Source organism: Rhinopithecus roxellana, chromosome 2, assembly GCF_007565055.1.
Source record: "Rhinopithecus roxellana isolate Shanxi Qingling chromosome 2, ASM756505v1, whole genome shotgun sequence".
In the NCBI taxonomy this organism is placed as follows: domain Eukaryota; kingdom Metazoa; phylum Chordata; class Mammalia; order Primates; family Cercopithecidae; genus Rhinopithecus; species Rhinopithecus roxellana.
In genome coordinates this window covers 58,525,167-58,540,556 of record NC_044550.1, presented here as the reverse complement: position 1 = coordinate 58,540,556, position 15,390 = coordinate 58,525,167, and the positions used below count along the sequence as shown (strand labels likewise).

Here is a 15,390-nt window from a genome sequence, read left to right as displayed (position 1 = left end):
CGGTAGCTCAAGCCTGTAATCCCAGCACTTCGGGAGGTCAGGAGATCGAGACCATCCTGGCTACTAAACCCGGCTCTACTAAAAAAAAAAAAAAAAAAAAAAAAAAAAAAAACAAAAAACTAGCCAGGCGAGGAGGCGGGCGCCTGTAGTCCCAGCTACTCGGGAGGCTGAGGCAGGAGAATGGCGTAAACCCGGGAGGCGGAGCTTGCAGTGAGCTGAGATCAGGCCACTGCACTCCAGCCTGGGCTTCAGAGCAAGACTCTGTCTCAAAAAGAAAACAAAAAGTATCCTTGAGAATGTCCTAAGTCTCACTCCTCTTCTGCCCTTGATGACTGAACTTGTTTCCCATGCCTCTATTACTGTCAGCCCCGCAATTAATTCTTTAAACTGTAGCCAGAGACAGTTTTCTAAAATGCGAACCCAACTGAGACACACCCATTTTTATAGCATTTAGTGGCTCTCCATTGCCTTTTAGGTAAACACTAAACTCTTCGATATAGTTTTAAGGTTTTGCAGGATCTACTATCTACTTATCTCTCTAGCCTCATTTCTCACACACCTGCCCTCACATTCTCCATTCCAACAACATGAATTTCCAGTTCTATGGTCTCACACTTCCTTCGGGTTGTTACAGTTGCTTCTGATGAGAATATTTTTCACCCTTTATCTGGCTAGGTCATCCTTCAGACCTCAGTTTATATAGTAATCACTCAGGTAATCTTTCCATGCTCCTACCAGTACTCAGACCATGCTATACTTGGCCTAGCATAACATTTTTCACATGGTATTAAAATTAACTCGTCTATATTCTCTCTCCCCACTCTGAAGACCATATGCTAAGATCAGGGAGCTTATCTATCTTGTTCACCACTTGTATGCTTGACATCTAGCACAGTGTCTATTACTTTATTCAGCAAGAAATTTTCTCAATAGCATCTCATCCTTCAAAATGGGCAAAACCTTCCAAAGCATCTACATAATACATTTTTTAAAGAAACAAACTGAAAAACTTATGTTAAATGTTTGATGAATTCTGTTAATTTAAAATCTCCTTTGTTAGTTTAACAGTTAGCTGTCTATAAAAAATATTTGCCAGAAGCAAAGCTACTATTAGAACAGCCTGCACATCCCCAGTTCTGTAACATTATTAACCCTCCTTATAGTGGCCTCTCTGCTTCTCCACAATTATCTTGAGTTTTATAAAACTGATTATCTTCCAACATTCTACTTATCAACATTGTATTGTTAGAAGGCAGGGTCAGCATTTTCTAAGCTCTCTATTGGTACTTCTAAACAACCAGTTCTTTAACTTTAATTTCAGTAGGAATCACTTGAGGATCCTGTTAAAAATGCAGATTGCTCTTAGTTGCCTGTTGTGATTCTCACTGAGTTGGAATGTGAAGCCCAGAAATCCGAATTTCACAACAAGGATATCAGGTGATTCTGATGCAGGCGATCCTTAGTCTATTTTGAGGAACTGTTGTAGAGAACTGCTTTCCATTCTTGTGCAACTCTGCCCCTATCCTACCCCCGTTTCCTGTGTGTCACCTTCCTCACTGCCCTCGTCCCCACCTCAACACTGTCATCTACCTTCTTTCCAATCAATTTCAAATATTTATTGAGGGCTTTGGCACATCTAGGGCTTCTGCTTTATCCCTAACTCTCACCATTAAACTGGGTGTTTTTAACCTCTTGCGTGTTGTTGGGCACATTTTCAGGAAATGATTATAGATGTTCAGTTAGCAATTCCTTCCAAGCTGATATATTAGCTGTCTAGGCTAAAAGTTTTCCCAGATCATTAAAAATACAGTTCACTAACGTCACGGTATGTAGTATGTTGCTATATTTTAAAATATAAATTGTAAAACACTTAAAATCTGTTCCATGAGCCTGCCTACCTATATTGATGCAGAATGACAGGCGATAGTAATAATGATATGTAAAGGTATGTGATTTTATTTTCCCTCAGTACACTTGCAGAAATGCCTAAAATTGGTAATCTGGATCAGGTTTGGGAATCTGTCGTTGGACAACATGCCAAAAAAGTGTCAGGGCAGATAAGACATTTTAGACTTAGTATAACCCAATCTATACCTTAGTCTCAGATTTCATTAACATCTTCATCTCTAATGCCTTTCATCTTTCATACCGCATATTCCACTCAGGCAATCTAAACTCAGATTGCCATTCTTAGACCTTGTCCTCATTTGGGAAGCAACACTTCTAGACTCTCATTTTAATAAGTTTAATAAGTCACTTTATGATCACAATATCCTCCTATATCTTATTACATCTAATCAAGACAGTAAATCTCCTAACATTTTTATTAATATTTTTTCCATTTTACCACCAGGCACACACACACCCACCACAGACACACAATTTCAATCTTCCTTTCTCCCTCTGTCTCATTCAATCATTCAACAATATTTAACAAGAACTTACAGTACCTTTTGGTGGTTCACTGCCCACCCTCTTGGCCTCACCTGCTTAGTCTAGATTCTAAGTAGTTCAGAAGCCTGAATCATGTACCAACTTGCATCAAAGAAATACTGAATTCATTCATATACTATCACTGTGAAAATATTTATATGTATCTACATTCAAAATAATTCCTCCAAGAAATTTAAGAACATATTCCTAATAGCTTTTGTTTATAAATAAGGACACACTCTCAGATTATACTTTAAGACAGATAAGCCTTCAACCTTTCATTATGAACTGTATTTTCAACAGGACTCTCAATCCAGAATTAATTTAATGTATATGTATATTAAAAATATATATACTTAAAATTTTAATTTGTAGTAATAGTATTAAGAGTATAGCCTATAGCTGAAAAGCAAACAGTATTAAAATGAATCTAGATTTGCATGGGTTAAACAATCCTTGAAAATCATTTGCCATTACCTCTAAAAGGGACCAACATACATATTAGGTCAAAACTGGCTCTCTGAAAAAGTCCCCATCAAATCATTATTGCCATTGACTGAGCTACCACATTTTTTAGGTGTGAGTAACGTGGAAACATTATATTGCATTCCTATATAGAATGGAGACAAACTGTCGTCACATGCCATGAGAACTCTAGGGTAGGATGGCTGAAGTAGAAATGATGTTAACTTTTAAGTCTATTAACTAGAATTCATTCTTTTATTGAGCAACTATTATGAACCATAAATTGTGCTGTGTACACACACTATCTCTGACCTAACAGTAATTCCAATCTCTTGGGAAAAGCAGATAAATAAGTTACAACATGTGACTGGTAAGGGTAGGAGTTGGAGGAACGGTGTTCCAACAATTTCTTGTATTTCTTTCCCAAATCTTCTCCAGATTGTAGTGTATGATATTGCAGACTGCTAAGTACAAGGGAATGAAGAAATGACTTTGTTCAACAAAATCATTAAAAATTAAAACAATAACAACAAAGACTCCACACTCACAAACACAAATACCACATGCAGGGAAATTAAGGACACAAGATGTATCAACTGTAAGATTACAATATCTCTTCCCTGGTTTTTCAGAGAAGTCTAAAAATCTGGTTTCTAGTCCTCGTACTCGTTCTTACATGAATAAACATTCATTTATTCACCAAACATTTATTAAAAGGCCATCTTTGGTAGTACGTGCCAAAAACTGTTACCAAACCCTGGAAGTAAGGTAATGAAAGAGAGTGCTCTTGCACTCACTGCACTTATAGTCAAATCACATAAGCTTTTGGTACACCTATTTAATTAATACTGGGTAATTCCATAACAACTTCAAGGGCCTTTTTCCTCCACTGTAAAATAACATAGTGAGACTCAGAGATCTCTAAGATACTTCTACTGAACGAATACTCTGTGATTTAACTTAAAACTTAGAGGTGGGAGGTTCTCAAGACTCAGGGAACCTGAGAACCCTTATGCAGGGTTCAGGGGGTCCTAAGCTCACTAAATCTGAATGCAAAATTTGGTAGGTTTGTGTATGTACATTTTCCTAGAGAAACCGTTCATAGGTAAAAACACCCTAAATTTGTGGATTTTTGTTTTGGGCCTTCCACAGGAAAAATTCCATTTGAACTAGGTCTAATGAGGCAACGTCTTTAAATCTACCAACTATAAATTAATTCACAAGAAGTTTCAACCATGTGGAGTTAATATGATTTGTTTCCGCTCTTAAACTCATGGTATGAGTTGCGAATTTCTAATTAATTTTGACCAGCACTATAACAGCATCCATTACAAATACTACACACAGTTTACAAATCAGAGTAATTTGAATTATTTAGATTAAATTTTACTAATCTTTTTGAAAAGACTAATTTTTAAAAGAATAAAATTATTCTTTTAAGAATAATTTAAATTTTTATTTTCTATATAAAATGCATTTATTTAGAAGCAGAAATATTTTTGCTGTAAAAAACTGAGATAATACTAGGATGAGTATCCTCTCCACGTCTAGCTGTTGCTGCCCCATCTTAATAAAAAGAGGACACTGGGCACAGTGGCTCATGCCTGTAATCCTAGCACCTTGAGGGGCCAAGGCGGGAGGATCACCTGAGGTCAAGAGTTCGAGACCAGCCTGGCCAACATGGCGAAACCCCGTCTCCACTAAAAATACAAAAATTAGCCTGGTGGCCTGTGGTCCCAGCTACTTGGGAGGCTGAGGCACGAGAATCACTTGCACCCAGGAGGCAGAGGTTGCAGTGAGCCGAGATCGCACCATTGCAGTCTGTCCTGGGGGTGACACAGTGAGACTCTGTCTCAAAAAAAAAAAAAAAAAGGAACAAACCTAAAAACATTAACATACGAGGCAATGACTGAACTGCTAGCAAAGGGATTTCTAGGACGAAATTATCTCTACATAAATGTGAATGCTGAGAGTGAAGCTAACCAGCACCTCACTTAGGACAGACTAAGAAAGGAAGTAAAATGGAAAATCAAACATCTGCAATGAGAAACACAAACAAGAACAAAAAATAAAAATTGTAATTTCATTGCCTGTGCCACAGTGACACCAGCTGGTCAGCCAGGTTATGACAATGTAATATGACAACGTAATATGACAACCTACCACCTTGATTTTATGCAAGACTAAACTTTTAAAAGTGTATTATGCATTAAACAAAAGACATTATAAGATTTTAAACAAGTATAAAAGAAAGATGTATATAAGTAAAGTACCTCAGAAAACTTTGGTTATGATCCAGTTTTACATATGAGACTCTCTTCACTGGTCTATAAAATATATTAATATACTTATCTTCTTTATAAATTTTATCTCTATTAAAATAGAAAAATGAATTTGGAGTTAAATGCAATTTTCCTATTTATTCCTCAGAAAAATAAATGGGGAAAAGCCAAAATTCAGGTAAACAGATGCTTAAAAGATCTTGAGGGTAATTTATTCAAAATAGTCAAATGATGCTTCTGAAATACTGTTTTCACTCATGGGTTAAGAAAGCACATGGCTGAGTTTTATTTTAATTCAAAACTATTAAATATGTAAAGGACTCATATGCTCTTTGTGTGTGTGTGTGTGTGTGTGTGTGTGTGTGTGTAATTTCAACTTTTATTTTAGATTCAGGGGTTACATGTGCAGGTTTGTTACTCGGATATATTGCATGATGCTGAGGTTTGGGGTACCACTGATAATGTAACCCAGGTACTGTGCATAGTATTCAATAGTTTTTCACCCTTTGTCCCATTCTCTCCCTCCCTACCCTAGTTGTCCCCAGTTTCTATTCTTGCCATCTTTATGTCCATGAGTATCCAATGTTTAGCTAGCACTTATGAGTGAGAATATAAGGTATTTGGTTTTCTGTTCCTGTGTTAATTCAGCAGGAACAAAAACAGGTGGATGGCCTCCAGCTGCATCCATGTTGCTGCAAAAGACGTAATTTTGTTCTTTTTTATGGCTGCATAGTATTTAATGATGTATAGCTACCACATTTTCTTTACCCAATCCACCACTGATGGGTACCTAGATTGATTCTATGTCTTTGTGATTGTCAATAGCACTCCGATGAACATACGAGTGCATGTGTCTTTTTGGTAGAATGACTTATTTTCTCTTGGATATATACTCAAGTCATGAGATTGCTGGGTCTGATGGTAGTTTTAAGTTCCTTAGGAAATCTCCAAACTGCTTTCCACAGTAGTTGAACTAATTTACATTCCCATCAACAGTGTATAAGTGTTCCCTTTTCCTCTGCAGCCTTGCCAGTATGTGTTATTTTTTGTCTTTTTAATAAGAGCCATTCTGACTGGTGTGAGATGGCGTCTCATTGTGGTTTTGATATTCATTTCTCTGATGATTAGTGATGAGCATTTTTTCATGTTTGTTGGCTGCTTGTATGTCTTCTTTTGAAAAGTGTCTATTCATGTCTTTTGCCCATTTGTTTAATGGCGTTTTTTGCTTGTTCAATTGTTTAAGTTCCTCATAAGTTCTGGATATTATACCTTTATCAGATGCAGAGTTTGCAAATATTTTCTCCCATTCTGTAGGCTGTTTACTCTGTTGGTAGTTTCTTTTGCTGTGCAGAAACTCTTTAATTAGGTCCTACTTGTCAATTTTTGTTTTTGTTGCCATTTCTTTTGAGGATTTATTCATAAATTATTTCCCAAGGTCAATGTCCAAATGGTGTTTCCTAGGTTTTCTTCTAGGATTTTTCTAGTTTGAGGTCTTATCTTTAAATCTTTAATTCATCTGAAGTTACTTTTTATATATGGTGAAAAGTAGGGGTCCAGTGTTATTCTTCTGCATATGATTACCCATTTATTCCATCACCATTTATTGAATAGAAAGTCCTTTCCTCATTGCTTATTTTTGTTGACTTTGTCAATAATCAGATAGCTGCGGGTATGATGCTTTATTTCTGGGTTCTCTTTTCTGTTTCATTGGTCAATGTGTCTGTTTTTGTACCAGTACCATGCTGTTTTGGTTACTATAGCCTTAGAGTATAGTTTGAAGTTGCAAAATGTAATGCCTCCAGATTTGTTCTTTTTGCTTAGGATCCCTTTGGCTATTTGGACTCTTTTTTTGGTTCTACATGAATTTTAGGATAGTTTTTTCTAGTTCTGTAAAAAAAAAATGATACTGGCAGTTTGATAGAAAAGCACTGAATCTGTAGATTGCTTTAGGCAATATGGCTATTTTAATGATATTGATTCTTCCAAACCAGAACATGGAAGGTTTTTCCATTAGTTTGTGTCATCTGATGTGTGTATTTTTAACAAGACCAGATACAAACAGAAATAATTAACTTGTATTATGTTGAATTTCTTTAAGGAGGTGAAATAGGTTATTGCTTTTATGGAGGCTTGCCCATTGATAAGGTTCATATTCAATAAGGAGAGACCTTCAACACAACCTATGTTTTCCTTTTCTGCCTTCCAATAGGAAGTAGAATAATTGCAAGGGAATCTTTAAAAAGAGAATTTAATATAAGTCAATCAGTAAATTCACAAAGGAGGAAGTTATTGGCTTGAATTCATACTGGTATGTTGCAGTTTAATTCACTTTATTCTAATAAAACTTTTTATTGAAAATTTAGCTCCAGATCGACTGCAAGAACAAACCAGCAATCCTGAGAGGACCCACAGACCCTCTGAAGGAAATGGACTGCTCCCAGAGGACCCGGAAGACACCCCAAATACTGTGATTGCCCCAACTATGGAAGTGGGAAAGGGACAGCCTCCTCTCCCAAACACATACTCCCACTGGAGAGGCTGAAGGTCTGTTTGTGGGAGAAGTTTCTGACTTTACCTAAAGCTGAGTCAGTTTAGAGAGCCAAGAGAAATACAGGGGTAAAAGAAGCAGCAGAAAGGCCATTCCTGCCTGGCACCACAGGGATCCATCAGGAAGGTGACCAGAGGAGCAGGGGGTAAAACTCCACAGTGAGAGGGAAATCTCCAGCTCAACTTTGTAACAATTTGAACAGCGCTAGAAGCCTCCTGGCCAGAAGCTGGGGGAGGGCACAAATCCAATGTGCAGACTCCACAGGCCATGGAAGAACCAAGCCCTCTTTCGCAGCTGGAAGCCAGGTAGCCTGGGTCAAGTTGACAAGCCCACCACGCTCTCTGCCTCGAAAAAGACTCAAGGCTGTTAGGGGGGTGGCACGATGGGAGTGAGAACAGCCCTTCAGTTTGCGTGGGAGCTGCGTGAGGCCTGTGACTGCCGGCTTTCCCCCACTTCCCTGACAACCTGCATGACTCAGCAGAGGCAACCATAATCCTCCTAGGTACACAACTCCAGTGACCTGAGAATCTCATCCCCATCCCGCACAGCAGCTGCAGCAAGACCCACCCACAGCGAGTCTGAGCTCAAACACAACTAGCCCTGCCCCTACCTCCCTACCCACCCTGGTAGCTGAAGACAAACGCGTATACTCTTGTGAGTTCTAAGGCAGTACCCACCACCAGTCCCTCTCTACATTACTACAGCTGTTGCTTTCTGGAAAGCACTACCTCCTGGCAGGAGACCAACTAGTACAAAAATACAGCATAAAACCACCAAAGCTAACGACCCTCATGGAGTCCACTGCACCCTCTGCCACCTCCACTGGAACAGGTGCTGGTATCCATGGCTGAGAGACCCATAGATGGTTCACATCACAGGACTCTGCAGACAACCCCCAGTACCAGCCTGGAGCCAGGTACACTCTCTGGGTGACTAGACCCAGAAGAGAGACAAAAATCACTGCAGTTTGGTTCACAAGAAGCCACATCCATAGGAAAAGGGGGAGTATGCTACATCAAGGGAACAACGTGTGGGACAAAAACATCTGAACGACAGCCTTCAACCCTAGACCTTCCCTCTGACAGAACCTACCCAAATGAGAAGGAACCAGGAAACCAACCCTGGTAATATGACAAAACAAGGCTCTTCAACACCCCCCCCCCCCCCCCAAAAATCATACAAGTTCACCAGCAACAGATCCAAACCAAGAATCCTTGATTTACCTGAAAAAGAATTCAGGAGGTTAGTTATTAAGCTAACCAGGGAGGGACCAGAGAAAGGCAAAGCCCAATGCAAGGAAATTCAAAAAATGATACAAGTGAAGAGAGAAATATTCAAGGAAATAGATAGTATAAAGGAAAAACAATAAAAAATTCAGGAAACTTTTATGGACACACTTTTAGAAATCCAAAATGCTCTGGAAATTCTTAGCAACAGAATTGAACAAGCAGAAGAAAGAAATTCAGAGCTCAAAGACAAGGTCTTCGAATCAAACCAATCCAACAAAGACAAAGAAAAAAAGAATAAGAAAATATGAACAAAGCCTCCAAGAAGTCTGGGATTATGTAAAATGACCAAACCTAAGAATAATTGGTGCTCCTGAGGAAGAGGAGAATTCTAAAAGCTTGGAAAACATATTCAGAGGAATAATCAAGGAAAACTTCCCCAGCCTTGCTAGAGGTCTAGACATCCAAATACAAGAAGCACAAACAACACCTGGAAAATTCATTGCAAAAAGATCCTAGGGACAATGTCATTGGGCTATCCAAAGTTAAGACAAAGAAAGAATCTTTTTTTTCTGTAGTTGCAAGATTTAATAGCGTGAAAACAGCTCCCATACAAAGGAAAGGGACCCAAAGGGTGTTGCCGCTGCTGGCTCGAATGCCTGGGTTTATATCCGGATCACTATCCCTCCTGCTGTACTCTCAGGCGATAGATGATTGGCTATTTCTTTACCTCCTGTTTTTGCCTAATTAGCATTTTAGTGAGCTACTATCTGATTGGTCGGGTGTGAGCTAAGTTGCAAGCCCCATGTTTAAAGGTGGATGCAGTCACCTTCCCAGCTAGGCTTAGGGACTCTTAGTTGGCCTAGGAAATCCAGCTAGTCCTATCTCTCAGTCCCCCTTCTCAAGAGGAAAACCCAAGTGCTGCTGGGGAGGCTGGCCGACAACTGCTCTGATTCCTGCTGAATTGGGGTGTGGTAAGGGTTGTGCAGTTGAGATTTCCTCGAGAGGGGTGCCTTCGATGTCATTAACATTGGAGCATGGGCTAGCAGGCCGGTCCAGGGGTAGAAAGAATCTTAAGAGCTGTGAGACAGAAGCACAAGATTACCTATAAAGGAAAACCTATCAGATCAACAGCAGATTTCTCAGCAGAAACCCTACAAGCTAGAAGGAACTGGGGCCCTATCTTTTGCCTCCTCAAACAAAACAATTATCAGCTAAGAATTTTGTATCCCAGGGAAACTAAGTATCATATATAAGGAAAGATACAGTCATTTTCTGACAAACAAATGCTGACAGAATCTGCCATTACCAAGCCACCACCACAAAAACTGATGGAAGGGGCTCTAAATCTTGAAACAAATCCTGGAAACACATTAAAACAGAACCTCTTTAAAGCATAAATCATACAGGACCTATAAAACAAAAATACACATTAAAAAGCAAAAACAAATAACAAAAGTACACAGGCAACAAAGAGCACAATGAATGCAACTGTACCTCACATTTCAATACTAACATTGAATATAAATGGTCTAAATGCTCCACTTAAAAGATACAGAACTGTCCAGGCATGGTGGCTCATGCCTGTAATCCCAGCATTTTGGGAGGCCGACGGGGGTGGATCACGAGGTCAGGAGATCCAGACCATCTTGGCCAAAATAGAGTGGCCCATCTCTACTAAAAATACAAAAAATAGCTGGGCATGGTGGCGGGTATCTTGTAATCCCAGCTACTCGGGAGGCTGAGGCAGGAGAATCACTTGAACCCAGGAAGTGGAGGCTGCAGTGAGCCAAGATTGTGCCATTGCACTCCAGCCTGGGCAACAAGAGTGAGATCGGGTCTCAAAAAAAAAAAAAAAGATACAGAGCCAAAGAATGGATAAGAACTTACCAACCAACCATTTGCTGCCTTCATGAGACTCACCTAACACATAAGGACTCAGCTAAACTTAAAGAAAAGGCATGGTAAAAGGCATTTCATGCAAATGGACACCAAAAGCAAGCAGGGGTAGCCATTCTTAAATCAGACAAAACAAAGTTTAAAGCAACAGCAATTAAAAGAGACAAACAGGGACATTACATAATGGTAAAAGGCCTTGTCTAGCAGGAAAATATCACAATCCTACACAAATATGCACCTAACACTGGAGCTCCCAAATTTATAAAACAATTACTAACAGACCTAAGAAATGAGACAGACAGCAAATTTATAAAACAATTACTAACAGACCTAAGAAATGAGATAGACAGCGACACAATAATAGTGGGGGATTTCAATACTCCACTGACAGCACTAGACAGGTCAAGACAGAAGGTCAACAAAGAAACAATGGATTTAAACTATACCTTGGAACAAATGGACTTAACAGATACATACAGAACATTTCATCCAACCACCACAGAATACACATCCTATTCAATGGCGCATGGAACTTTCTCCAAGATAGACCATACGATAGGCATAAAATGAACCTCAATAAACTTAAGAAAACTGAAATTATATCAAGCACTCTCTCAGATCACAGTGGAATAAAACCGAAATCAACTCCAAAAGGAACCTTTGATACCAAATACATGGAAATTAATAACCTGCTCCTGAATGAGCATTGGGTCAAAAATGAAAAAACAAGGTAGAAATTAACCTATCAAAACCTCTGGGAAACAGCAAGGTGGTGCTAAGAAGTGCAAAGAGGTGCTAAATGCCTACCTCCAAAAAACTGAAAGAACACAAACTGACATTCTAAGGTCACACCTCAAGGAACTAGAGAAACAAGAACAAACCAAACCCAAACCCAGCAGAAGAAAGGAAATTACCAAGATCAGAGCAGAACTAAATGAAATTGAAACAAACAAAATACAAACGATAAATGAAACAAAAGGGCGGTTATTTGAAAGATAAATAAAATTGACAGACCATTAGCAAGAAAAGAAGAGAGAAAATCCAAATAACCTCACAAAGAAACGAAACAGGAGATATTACAACTGACACCACTGACATACTAAAGATCATTCAAGGCTACCATGAACACGTTCACACACATAAACTAGAAAATCTAGAAGAGGTGGATACATTTCTGGAAAAATACAACCTTCCTAGCTTAAATCAGGAAATATTTGATACTCCAAGCAGATCAATAACAAGCAGCGAGACTGAAATGGTAATTTTAAAATTACCAACAAAAAAAGTCCAGGACCAAGAGAGATTCACAGCAGAATTATAACCAGAAATTCAACAAAGAATTGGTACCAATCCTTTTGACACGATTCCACAAGAGAGAGAAAGAAGGAACCCTCCCTAATTCATTTTATGAAGCCAGTATCACCCTAATACCAAAACCAGGAAAGGACATAATCAAAAAAGAAAACTACAGACTGATGTCCTTGATGAACATTGATGCTAAAATCCTTAACAAAATATTAGCTAATCAAATCCAACAACATGTCAAAATGATAATCCACCATGATCAAGTGGGTTTCATACCAGGGATGCAGGGGTGGTTTAACATATGCAAGTCAATGAATGTGATAAACCACACAAACAGAATTAAAAACAAAAGTTAATCATCTCAATAGATGCCAAAAAAGCATTTGACAAAATCCAGCATCACTTTATGATGATATTAACACTTTATCAGATATATGGTTTACAAATATTTTCTCCCATTCCATAGGATGCCCTTTCATTTTGTTGATTGTTTCCTCTGCTGTGCAGAAAGTTTTTAGTTTAACGTAGTCCCACTTGTTTATTTTTTTGTTGCCTGTGCTTTTGATGTCATATCAAAAAATCATTGCTAAGACCAATGTCATGGAGCTTTTCCCCTATGTTTTCTTCGAGAAGTTTTATAATTTCAGGTCTTGCAGTTAGGCCTTTAATCCATTTTGAGTTAGTTTTGTGTATGGTGTAAGATAAGGATCCAATTTAATTTTTTTGCATATGGATAGAAAGAACAGTCTTTCAATAAACAGTGCTGATCAACTGAATATTTACATGAGGGGAAGAAAAATCTTGGTCTCTACTTCACATCATACACAAAAACTAATTCAAGATGAATCACCGACCATAGTGTGAAAAACACAACAACACAACTTTTAGAAGAAACAGTGTCTTCAAGATACTGAAGTAGGCAAAGATTTTTTAAATGGGACATAAAAATTACTACAGAAGGAAACATTGAGAAATCGGACTTCATTAAAATTAACAACTTCTGTTCATCAAAAGATGCCATTAATAGAGTACAAAAACAAGACATAGACTGGAAGAAGACACTTGCATATATACATCCAAACAAATGACATATACCCAGAATATACAAAGAACTCCTACAAAGAGATTAGAAAAAAGACACACACCCAGTAGAGAAATGGGCAAAAGTCTTGGAAAAGTACTTTATAAAAGACAATCTCCAATAGTGAATAAGAATATGAAAATATGCTCAACATCATAGTCATCAGGGAACTGCATTTTATAACCACAATGGGATACCACTATGCCTCCATAAGAATGGCTAAAATTGAAATGTATGACAATATGAAGAGCTGGTAAGGATGTGGAACAACTAGAACTCTCATTCATTGCTGATGTTGTTAACTGGTCCAACCATTTGCCAAACATTTATATACTCGTGACTTGGCAATTTCACTCTTGGGTACGTACCCAACAGAAACAAATAATCAAGTACACCAAAAAATCTGTACAAGAATGGTCACAGCAGTTTTATTCAGAATAGCCATAAACTGGAAACAATCTAGAAAACCATCAGCTGAAGAATGGATATACAAACTGTGGTATATTAACACACTGGAAAACTATACTACAATTTAAAACACTGAAATACTCGGGGTGGGGGGCAAAGGGAGGAGCATTAGGACAAATACCTAATGCATGAAGGGCTTAAAACCTAGATGATGGTTTGACAGGTGAAGTGAACCACTATGGCACATGTATACCTATGTAACAAACCTGCATGTTCTGCATATGTATCCCAGAACTTAAAGTAAAAATTAAAAAAAAAATGAAAAACTGCCGGCCGGGCGCGGTGGCTCAAGCCTTATAATCCCAGCACTTTGGGAGGCTGAGACGGGCAGATCATGAGGTCAGGAGATCGAGACCATCCTGGCTAACACAGTGAAACCCTGTCTCTACTAAAAATACAAAAAAACTAGCCGGGTATAGTGGCGGGTGCCTGTAGTCCCAGCTACTTGGGAGGCTGAGGCAGAAGAATGGCGTGAACCAGGGAGGCAGAGCTTGCAGTAAGCCAAGATTGCACCACTGCACGCCTGCCTAGGTGACAGAGTGAGACTCCGTCTCAAAAAAAAAAAAAAAAAAAGAAAAAGAGTCCACACTGTATGATTCCACTGATAGGCATGATTCCACTGATAGGTAGTTCAGGAACAGCCAAAAGCAATTTATGATTATAGAGTTAGGTTAATGTGTTTATCCCAGGATGGGGTGAGTTGTATTGCCTACAGGGCATAAGGAAGCCTTCTGAGGTCCTGGAAATGTTCTACATCTTTATCTGAGCGGTAGTTCTCTTGAGTAGTACACTTAACATTTGTGCTTTCTGCTGTGTAGAAGCTATACCTCAATAAAGAAGAACAGGAAGAAGAAAAACAGGCTTAAGATGGCAAGTGACTTCCCTAACCATGAATGCAACACTTTCTATGTATTATTGCATTCTTCTTGGATAAAGGTCCTTAGCTTTCATCAGATTGCCCTTTAAAATATCAACTACCTGATGACAGATATTTTTGTTCACTGTATATTCCCAGTACCTGGTACAGAGCAGACAGTAAATACTTGCATAGTAAGTTTGCAAAAAGAGTTGTTACCAAAAATAAGATGAAGAAATCATTAGCTTGAATTAATAAAAGTTTAAAAAGTAATTGGTATAGTCTAATGATGCTAACTTAAGTTTCTTATTATGCAGGTATGTCTTGGAAAGACTAAAATCTGAATTGAAAATTTCTTTTGTGTGCTCAGAATTTAAGTCTCTTGGTTCTATGAGTCACACCATGTTGGACTACAAGTGCTCAGAAACCAAGTTAAAGCACTTGCCATTAAAATAAACCTCAAGCTTGAAGACATACTAGGTCCTTTCAAAAGATCGTTAATGCAAAAATAAATGAAATTCAGTGGAATTTTCTACTATCATTTAAACTGATCTATTTATAACAGTGATTCTCAACCAAGGAGGAATTTCTCCCCTCTCCTGGAGACATTTAGCAATATCTGGACATTTTTGCTTGTCACAACTGCAGGGTACTACTGGCATCTATTAAATAGTAGGAAGAGGCCAGAGATGTGCTAACCATCCTACAATGCATAGGCCAATAGACCCAACAAAATATAATTTGGCCCAAAATGTCAACAGTGCTAAGACTGAGAAATCCTGATTTAAGTTATCACCTTCTGCTAAACTAAAATATTTTATTCTTAA

General features: G+C 38.4%; 1 protein-coding gene across 3 annotated transcripts in view; it reads right to left on the bottom strand.

The window, feature by feature from the left end:
• Positions 1 to 15,390, bottom strand: part of ARFIP1 (ADP ribosylation factor interacting protein 1) — a 118,362-nt gene that overhangs the window by 56,702 nt on the left and 46,270 nt on the right. The window lies entirely within an intron of this gene.